Here is a 10,936-nt window from a genome sequence, read left to right as displayed (position 1 = left end):
AAAGAACCAAGCCTTTTCTGACAGCTGACCTATAGAAACATTTCCCTGGTTCTCCTGTCAGCTGCTCTTCTCAGGATTCCCTCTGTACCCGTTTTTCCACTTAAACATGTGCTCAAACTCCTAGACATGATCCTCTCTCAACTTTCCAGGTCTAAGCAGAAGAGTTTCTGCCACACCTGCTCCAGATACTGAGAATCTTTGGAAATGCTGAGCCTTTATCTTTCCTAACTTGTGTATTTCCTGATTTGTTGCAGATAGAACATACTCTATCAGTGGAAAGCCATGACCCTCTGGGCCAAAAGTGGCAGCCCTATGCCATCTGGCCCTGTAAAATGATATTCCCATCTATTTCTACAAGTATGTAGCACGTCATAAATTTTTATAGAATCACAGAATCGTTTGGGTTGGAAGGGACCTTAAAGATCATCTAGTTTCAACCCCCTAACACTGGTAAGGACACCACCCACCAGATCAAGCTGCCCAAGGTCCCATCCAACCTGGCCTTGAATGCCTCCAGGGATGGGGCATCTGTAGTTCCTCTGGGCAGCCTGTGCCAGTGCCCCACCACTCTCTCAGTGAAGAATTTCTTCCTTATATATAATCTAAACCTAACCTTTTTTTTAGCGTAAGACCATTACTCCTTGTTCTGTCACTACATTCTCTGACAAAGCGTCCCTCCCCATCTTTTCAAGCAGGCCCTTTTTTAGATACTGGAAGGCCACTGTAAGGTCTCTCTGGAGCTTTCTCTTCCCTAGGCTAAAGAATCCTGACTCTCTCATCCTCTTTTTGTAGGAGAGGTGCTCCAAGCCCTCTGAGCATCTTCATGGCCCTTCTCTGGACTCGCTCCAACTGCTCCACATCCTCCTTGTGCTGGGAGTCCCAGGCCTGGACACAGAGCTCCAGATGAGGCCTCACAAGGGCAGAGCTGAGAGGGACAATTCCCTCCCTTGCCCTGCTGCCACCCCTCTGCTGATGCAGCCCAGGACACAGTTGGCCTTCTGGGCTGCAAGCGCACACTGCGAGCTCATATTCAGTTTTCCATCCACCATTTAATCATAGCATGTGGTAAAAAACACATGGCTGGAGCGTGAACTGTTCACTGGAGACAGCGGCAGATAACCCCATGCCTGCTGTCCCACCAAGTGCTAGAGAGTTAATCGCATTCCTGCAGAGAAGCTGCATGGCGATTCAGCAGAGAGAGGTGGCTGAGTATCAAGCATCTCTGGAAATTGTATCATGTTATTTTCATTAGTTTCCGATCTCGGTAAGCTGGGATTGACTGAATGCTCTGAGGGAGTTCAAAATGAGAACGGCTGAATCACAGCAGCCTCACTGCAGTGATCGAAGGCAACCACAAGCAGAAATCTGCATGAGTCATTCCAAAGAGAGAGGCCAGAGAAAAGGGTGGGTGTGCTGTGTACTAAAGTACATAGCTCTTCTGGGAACGTGATCTTCTCAGGAGCTTCTACTTTACTATTCTGGTGTAAATCTGAAGGGAATCTGCAGATTTATATGTCATCGGCATAGATACAGGTGGGCTTTGCTGGGAACAACAGGTACAGCTCTGCATATGTCCTATCCTTAGACCTACATGTTAGCCACCTGCTGCTCATCCATACATGCAGGAAGGAACCACTCCAGAATAAAGGCTCAGGCAGGGCTGAACGGGTACAAAACTATACCCAAAGAGAGATTATGGGACCATGGCCTCATCTTCTCCCACTCTGATATCCCAAATGCTTGGAGGAAAAATCACTGCCCCTCCTGGTCAGGGGCTGGCAGTATAGTGCCAGTATGCAGTGGGGCCATGCCTCGCACAACCCTCCTCATGTACCCTGGGTGACCAGCTGTGTCCCACAGCACCGGCAGGAAAGAGGATTAATGAGCTAGTTGGCTTGACAGGGGATACCTCCCCTAAACAACAAGACAGCCTCACAACAGCCAGACATACAAAGAGCTGAGGGCACCCAGCACACTGTGGAATGGGTTCCCAGACTGGAAGGAACAAAAAGCAGAGCAAAAAATCAGCCAGCTTGTCAAAAGCATCCCACAGGTTGCAGGTTATACACCTCAGAGTGTCTGCTGCCAAACCTCAGCAGCCACAGGTACCTCTCATTCCAGTGACATGATCTGCCCCACTCACCCATCTGCTCCCACAGCGTACCTCCTCAGAGCAGGTGGGATCCTTGCTTTTGCTGCTTTTTCTGTTTGTTGCAGGATGAGAGCCATGAGCCCTGCATTCCCCTGCAACGAGGTTCCTATGCATTCAAAGGAACATTTAGCCTAACGTTTACAAGAAACACTCTAATTCCAGAGCATAAAATCATTGTTTTGACAACTCCTTTACGTGGCTAAGCATTAAAATGTTTATGCAGACTGGACCGAGGTCTATTTCAAGTCAAAACCCCACAGTCAGGCACTCCTGCAGCCTTTAGCAGCTTTCCCTCAAGCTGACGGTGGCAGGACAGAGCTGGCTGGAGCTGTCTTGGGGACAGAAAGGCCCACTGCTGCCTGTGCACTGACCCCTTGCTCCTGAAAAGGGATGCCCAGCCACAGTTGGGGTTTGGAGTCTTCATACCTAAACAGCATTGCTGCTGTGAATGGGGATGAGTGCCTGGCATGTTTGGTACACCATGGAGATGGCAGCAGCCCACCTTAAAGCTTTCTGATGACCAGTGAAACTGCGTACAGCAAAACACATCAACTAACTGCTGCCCTCTAAGCACTGGATTACCTGGTTGTTCCCATAGCAGAAAAATATCTCCTGGAAACTTCCTTTATTTCTCAATTCTCTGTATCTTGATATGAAAACACAGCTTCTGACGAGATATGAGAACTGCTTCTATTTTACTTTTATTTTAGCTTTTTAAACCACATAATTAAATGTCTCATAAAATTTCTCCTCGTCATCTTATGTTATAAATCATAGAATGGCTTGGGTTGGAAGGGACTTCAAGGACCATCAAGTTCCAACCCCGCTGCCACAGGCAGGGTTGCCAACCACTAGATCAAGTTCTAGACCAGGCTGCCCAGGGCCCCATCCAACCTGGTCTTGAACACCCCCAGGGTCGGGGCATCCACAGCCTCTCTGGGCAGCCTGTGCCAGCACCTCATCACTCTCTCAGTAAAATACTTTCACCGACATCTAATCTAAATCCCCCTTCCTTTAGTTTAAAACCATTCCCCCTTGTCATATCGCTATCTACCTGTGTAAAAAGTTGAATTCCCTCATGTTTTTAAACTCCCTCTAAATATCGGAATGCTCTTTAGGGTATCGTGGCACACATTTTCCCAGGCTACTCTGGAAATGTAAGATTTACAAACAGAAGTCCTCCTCACTTACTTATTCCTACACCTTCTATATATGTGACAGTCTAAAAGTACGCAAAAATGCAAGGACTAAATACACTAATATGGTAAATACAAAACCAAAGGATATTCTTAGCAGAAGGAAACCGTGGTGATAGATGAAATGACAGTAGAATGGCAGTATGTATGTGTACATGTATACATTGTGTCTTCCTGTTCCAGAGCGTGATGTTACCAAGCTGGAAAACTAAAAAACAGCAAGAAATATTCATGCTACCTTAAAGATTATGAGGTTTTTTAGAAGTCAATATACAGTGAATCCTTGGTCTTTCACTTTTTCAGTGTTCAGGTCCTGCTCTAGCATCTACTTCCAAGCTGGAAAAAAAGCACAACAAAACAAAACCGAAAAAAGCATTGCTGAGATTCCTGTATAATCAAAACAGGGCCTGCAAAGACACCGTTTATCGAGAGCCACACACTAAGGCTGTGAGAGCTGGCAGCAGTGACAGTATTACAATTAAGAATAACATTTTTTCCAGACAGAATAAACACCATTTGTCACTTCATAAGCTTTAGGATTTGAAAATGGAACTAAAAGTATTTCCTTCACTCTTCCCGATGCAGCCGATGTTGCTTCATCTTCTGACACTGCAAGTATTTGTAGACATCACCAAACTAAATTATAAAGCCTCCTTCCTTCCTCCTCCTTTCCCTTATTCCCCAGTTTTGAAACTGTTTTCTCAAGCACTGATGTAGAGCTTTGCTGCTGATTGGTTCTACTGTGTAGATGTGATGAGGGGAAGCCTGGACATGGATGGCTGGGCCAGAAGACCACTCAACTTCAGAGGAGGTTGGGGACCAGCCAGGAGGACAGGCCTTTCAGCTGGCTCTGTTCCCCAAATACAATATTTATGACCTTAAAGCAGCATCAGCAAAGGCAGGTAAGGGTTTTACAAAGCATACCTGCAACAGCTGAGCACTGAAGTGCCCAGAAGTGACCGTTCAGATAGCTTCACAGACAACGTGCTTTGTGTTGTGCCTTGATATAATCTGAAAAGCTGCAAATCGAGCACGGTCCGAACGTGCTGCAGAGGAAGATGGCCGCCTGGTTCCCCCAGCACTGCCGTCCTGCCTTTAGGGAGCTCTCTCCACCCCGCAGTTAAACGAGGGACAGCCCCGCAACCCTCGGGGTGGGGGTGTTTTAGGCCGTCCCCTCCCCTTCTACCTGGAACCTTTATGCTTATCCTTCTACAAGGAGAGGCCTGCACAGCCATTAGCACCCACATCCCACCACCTTGGCTCTACCCCCCAGCTGCTCAGCCAACAAAGTCGAGCAAAGCAGAAACTGCAGCGAAGGGCTGTGACTAATTAAGATGTTATCTTGTGAGCCGATTCAAATGAAGGTGCCTGGGAAGAGAATGCAAAAATCCTAAGTAGCTGTGAAGTAGCTCTTTTCACCAACCTTAAAGCAGGCACCACTTAATAACTCACAGCTGTGCATATTCGAAGCTCATCTAGCACCAGCTCATGCATTATTGACGTTCTAATTACTGGCAGTGGAGCTGCAGAAACCACAGCGATACCTGCTTTAGCTGATTGGAGACCGGGTGTTGGGAAGGGCTCCCACTGGTTGTAGAGCACAGCCCCTGTACTGGGGAGAGCAGGGCAGGAGGTGGAGGTGGGAGAGCAGCTGAGCTGGGAGACTCTGGAAACCTTAAAGAGCAGAAGGGTGGAGAAGCACAGGTAGAGAAACCTGCAGGATTAGTGAGTGTATGCTCTTAGAGAGTGAGCTCATCTCCTTGTTAGCAGTGCCCTCTGATGCGCAGTGGCCCAGGTTGAGGGCAAAGCGCAGGTCTCCTGGCAACAGACCAAGGCAGGGAGCTGCTGCCTGGCACGGAGACCTTGAGTTGATGCAGGGGACTGCTGTGCCCACGAAGGAGGCGTTGGTGTGTTCCGCAGCCTGTGGCAGCCTGCGGCAGCCTGCTACTACCAGGATCCCAGGACTGCTGTCACATAGCATGCTTGGTGGTAGCTTTGGTATGGATGCCATCTGATGAGGAAATGGATGGACGCCACTAATTGCACTCCTCCAGAGCAGCAGGCAGCTGAAAACTTTCCCTCCTCCCAGTGAGATCAAGGACAAAATGATGAAAAGCTCTGATTTCTGTGCCTGAAACCCATTTTAGCTCCAGCTACGCTTTCCGACAGGCAACCTGGAGGAGATTATTTGTGTGGTCTTTACTCAGCCGTTCCAAAGTCCTCGCTGGATGGTAGGGATGGCCCTCCCTCAGCAGAATGGTCTGGGCTCTTCTAGTGCTCTTGGTTATCACCACCAGGATATTCCAGGACCACATCCATGGGCAGGCAGGAAGCTAGTGCACAGCCTCCCATAAACCATCTGTTACAAAAACTGCAATCACAACCCAAAGCAGCAGCCCTTCAGTCAGCAACGTGACTGAACTCAGGTAAGCTGAAGCCAAATTCTCCTTTTAAGTAAACAGACCTCCAAGTATTGCTACTCTGACACATGCTGGATCATTGCTTACAAGATGAAACTAGCCTTTCTCCTGCCTGAACCTGAAGTTGGAGGCAACTTTTGAGTGAATCATGGATGCGAGCCTCGTGGTAGGCAAAGATTCTGCATACATGGAAAGCTTAGAGTCAGACATGCTACCAGCTGCAGCAGTCCAAGGCAACAAAGCTTCAAGGACAAGCACAACTTCTGTGGATGCGGATCACAGGAAGAAAAAGGGTCCAGAGCAGAGCCACTTGGAGGACCTCTGAGCCATGGCCACCGGGGAGGTCTGTGTGCATCACTGCCAAGGGTTTTAAAGAGAAAACCCACAACACAGCATGACTGTTGACACTGTCCAGATCAAAGAAGCTTTGTGGTTTGGAAAACGTGTCATCGAAGGGAGGAAAAAAAATAACGGGAACCTCCTCCGGGAGAGTTTAGCAGTAGGTAAGGGATAACCAGCTTACGATAGGTACCCTGTGTAAGATCACAAGCTGAGCCAGGCAGGTTGCCAGTGGGCTGTGATAGAAGAGTACTGTGTGCCCCAGACTAAAGAGAAGGTCCTGTGCATGGGCTATGTTTGTAAGCTACATCCCATCTTGGCTAGCTCAGCCTGCTTTTTCCTGCCAGGGCACTTGGATGATTCTGCCTGGTCATGCAGCTTCTCTAATGCCTTCCTGGTGATTTAGGTGAGCTTTCCAGGAGTCTCTCTCTCAAGGCATCCATCCAAAGGATAGGTATGGGAAAGCTCCTTATATTCTGCCCTTCCTTCCTTAAGTTCTCCTATGCAAGAGTGAGGTACAGATGTGCCTTGGTGTTCACTGCTTGGAGATAATCCCGCACTGGAGACCTGTATCTGACTCACCTGATTTGCCCTGGCTCCTCGATGTGACTGATACAGGCAGTAGGACAAGCCTGGTGTAGAGGACGTGTTTGCTAGCACATTCCATCCATCCAGTTGTCCACAGATGCTTAACGAGATCCAGGAAGACAGCCATGAGGCCAGGCAGCTCAGGCCTCATCCATAATTGCTTGCTATGCAGCAAGCTGCAATCACATAGGAGCTATAGACATTACAGTCTTAATGTCTATAGTCCAAACAGGAGCAGGAGGAGAGACCTTACCAACAGGGTTTTAGTTTGAATTGTTCCAAGATCCATCTGCACTCTGAGAATTGCAATTCATGAGCTCAATCCTGAGAGCATTTCTCAGTATTTTTTCTGAAATTGAAAAGCACTGATGGAAGCTGCACAGAAGCCTTGCCTTAACAAGTGCTTGGAGACCAGGTGTCCCGCTTTTCCGAAGCAGGCATCTATCACCAACAAAGCACACCTTGCCTTACAAAGCACAGAACAGGGAGGGATTTTCTGTCCTGAGGAATTTACATGTAGGAGGTATCGACATGAGGATGGGGAGTCTCTTAATTTCATGGTGAGTTTTTCCTCTATTCATCTTTAGATCTTTCACATTTTTCCAGTTTTGGAAACAAGAAAATATTCAGTGTTGTTGTGAATCCCTTTAGAAACCCGGGATAGCGGACTACTCTGTAGCACCGACAAACTTGGTTTTCACCTCTTCTGGACCCCCTGAAGGTCTGGTTTTGGAGAAGTTCATGCTCTGGAGCTCCTGCAGTGATGATGGCAGGCACTGGCTGGAGGCACATCCCCAGACCCTACCAGCAGGCTGGAGGTAGGGCTGTGAGCAACAGGAATGTGATTCCTTGCATAAAAGCAGGCAGGGAAGTATCTGGCAGTGCTCAGTGTGTGCTGTGGCAGTGCCTGGTGAGCCAGTGACGGCAGGGGGTCCTGTAGCACCCAGCACCAGTCAGACACCTAATAATGGGCTCCCCCACCATTTCTTACAGAACGTGGCAAGAGGTTGTAAAGAAAGATGTCTCTTCTGCTCAGTATTTATCAGCAGGGCTGGGGCTTGTTCAAGGACTCCTTCCTCCCCTCCTTACAGGCTGAGGTCAAATGAGAACACAAATCTCACTGATAAGGTTGTCAAAACATGCCAATTGAATGTCAGATATGATTAATGGGGAAGATAACACCGATGTGATAGGTCATGGGGAGGAAACTGCTAAACCAGTTGTAAAAATGGAGAATATGTTGGAGGAGGCAGCAGAGCCAGGTCAGAGTGGAGAGATTTGCACTGCATGGAAGTCTGTATGCTGGTGTGGAAAGCTTTGCTATTGGCACACAGGGTGCTCTGGAAGGGCTTGGAGTATCGTCAGGAAAGTCACTCTTTTATAACATACAAATGGTTTCAGGACAGCTTCTAGATATTCCCATGATTTCATTGCCTTAATGTGTTGCATTGCATCCCCTAGTATACTGATAATCAGCCCAGACATCTCTTCAGCCAAACCACCTCTGAGCGGTGGTGGGAGGCGTTCCTGGAGAGTTCTTCACCATTGTGGTTGAGCAGACCAGGGAGGGGAGCCCCCCACACAAACACCATTCACAGGATTACAAGGGCTCCTACAAGGGTCACTGCTTCCCCTTTCCCTGTTAGCATCAGCTGCTGTGGCGTCCATGCCCCGGGTCACCCAGGAATGGCCATACGGCTCCTGTCACTCAGATTACAGTTCCCAACCCTATGCGTTTGCACAGGAAAAGGCTGGAGGCTGAGGTGGAGGAGGAAGGGAAATGCTGGCTACAGCACTGTTCTATCAAAAGGATGAGATGAAGGGCAGGACAGGTTTTGGAACGCCTTTTCAGCCACAGCAAAGCACCTGTCAGCAGAACCGAGAGGGGATGTGATAGAGGTGAAGAATAGACAGCCAGAAGAAAGTAGGGCATAAGGCAGAGCTCTTGCTTTCCCAGCCTGTGATTTCTTGCTTAAGCTTCTTTTGAGACAGTGGCACTGTATAATGCTTCAGGACTTTCACTTCAATTTCAGCCTAATTTATTGCCCCTTCCCAATGCTCCAATGCTTTCCTCCTCCCCAGCACTCCTGCAGCTGAGAAACTTTGCCAGTGCCACCATGTTAGCTGAGTGGAGGAATAAGCAGAGGTAAAAGCAAGGGCTTTGTGCCCACCAGTGTTCCCACTTAAGCTGTCAGCAGTTGCGCTGACAGACGAACCTGGCACAAAAGCACGTAGCTGCAGTTCACAAGCAACTTTACTCCAAAGAAGTATAAATTGACACTGGCTTGCTGGTCATGGCAGGGAAGCAGGTTACCAGCCCCCAACAGCAGACGTTACAGTTAATCTTTTATGCTAACAAAGCCTTGATTTTAATTTAAACCTCCCTTTTATCTTTCTGCCTTCCTACCCTAGAACAAACATGCTTTCACCTAGTGCAAGTGAATTGGATGAAAAAGACATTTTTCTTGCCTTGTCACAGGGCCACATTCTGGGGCGACTGCACGTGTGGAATTTTCCATGTGGTTGCGATAAGCAGCCCATGTGTACAGAAGAAAAAAACAGCGTGGCTTTTAGATGGTGCAAGAATTGCCTCTGATTATTTCCGCAGCACCTGTACAGGTCCTTAACCAAAGCCTCTGGCTGCCTCCAAGTGAAACAGAGCATCGGGTGCTAATACAACAACCAAGTGCCAACCAAGCGTGTAGAAAGTGTCAGCAAACAATGCTGTAGTTGATGGGATATTTAAGAGTGTCTCGAACAGCTGTAGCCAGCTAGAGTACATAAAAGGGCATAGTCATTAATTCACAGTGGCCCACACCACTGATTCGATGCACACAAATTGGAGAACCAGCTGGCTAAATGTCATGCTGCTGGTTTGTTTTTGAAGCCCAGGTAACAGATTTCCAGTTCCTTTCCAAACACAGTCAAAAAAATGCATGCAATGATTTACTGCAGTAGCTACCGACTCAGATAATTCTAGTGTGAGTGTTATTTACTCTGATCCAGAGAAAGATCAGATGAAGCCCTATGTAAGTGTAGAAGAAGTCAGATTCCAAAGTAGTTGCTTACAATCTGTTTCTTTCCTGAATATATTCTAATGTTCAGGTTTAGCAGAATTTCTAATTCTGTTGATGATGGTAAGCTATAGAAGCTCCTCTTACCTGAAATTACAATTTCAGAGTTTCCTCAGTCCACTCCCACTCATCTTAAAAACAACAGGAGTTTTGATGATGATTGGTGGGAGAACTACCCCTAGTGCAGACTCTGATCATCAGATTTGGTGTATGAGCATCAGCAAGGTGAAAATATGTTCACAGGAAAACTGTGTACTTGCTTCGAACATACCTCTGCTTTAGCAAAAGACATCCCCATTTCTGGGCTCAGCTGGGGTGCTGTGTTTGTCGTGTGAACCTGATACACCCAGATGAGGTGATGGGTGGCAATATGAGTCCCCAAGCCAGAGAACAAGGGCTGTCATGGCTCCTAGGATCAGCAAGCCCAGCCCCTGACTGCCACGAGCCCCGCATCTGCATTCCCAGCGTGTTTTTAGATGGGGCTTTAAAGATATCCAGCCCAATCCCTCAAAAACAGCTTCATTCTTCTTCACAGAGACAGATTGAAGAGCTGAAAAAAAGCCCATAAAAAAAAATACAGCTCAGAAGGAGACAAAGTTCTTACCAGCCACACTTCTGCAGTGCTGACAAATTGTGCTCAAGAAATCAATTTCTTTTAGAAAAATTCACCTGACTTCTTCCATTTTAAGAGGAGTGTTTCTGAGTTTGCAGCGAGTGCAAACAGCTGCGAGTCTGTCTGTCTGGGCAAGGTCTGAGGACCATTACGGGAAGCAACTGCCCCACAGAAACGCACCTGAGAGTGGCACTGACTCTGACCTGGCAGCAGGGATGGCGCCCAGGTGGGCGGCCTTCACAGAGCGGCCCAGCACCTCACCCGTCCCTGTGCTCACCATCCCTGCTGCCTCCCCAGGTGCTGGCGGTGCCAAAACCTCCAGGCCTCTGCCACAGCTTCCCTCTTCCCTCTCTTCTCTTCGCTGACGTAACCTGGCATTTTTGCTTTAAAATCCTGCAGTGTGATGAAAATGAAACATTTAAGAGGAGCGTGAAATTAAATGTGGCCTCCAGCTAGGGCTCCCCAGGAATGCTGCGCAAAGTGCATTATTCATTTTCATCTTTAATTCATTCTGAAATGCCATTTGTGGATCCTGCAACGTGTACAGGGCTGGA

The 10,936-nt window shown here is 47.9% G+C and overlaps 1 long non-coding RNA gene across 1 annotated transcript; it reads left to right on the top strand.

Moving 5' to 3' along the window:
• Window positions 3,110-10,641, top strand: LOC110393292. The gene is made up of 2 exons (XR_002434941.1): window positions 3,110-7,255; window positions 7,347-10,641. It is a non-coding gene; the product is annotated as an uncharacterized LOC110393292 (long non-coding RNA).

This window comes from Numida meleagris, chromosome 2 (assembly GCF_002078875.1).
Source record: "Numida meleagris isolate 19003 breed g44 Domestic line chromosome 2, NumMel1.0, whole genome shotgun sequence".
NCBI lineage: Eukaryota > Metazoa > Chordata > Aves > Galliformes > Numididae > Numida > Numida meleagris.
This window is presented reverse-complemented; position numbering and strand designations above follow the sequence as displayed.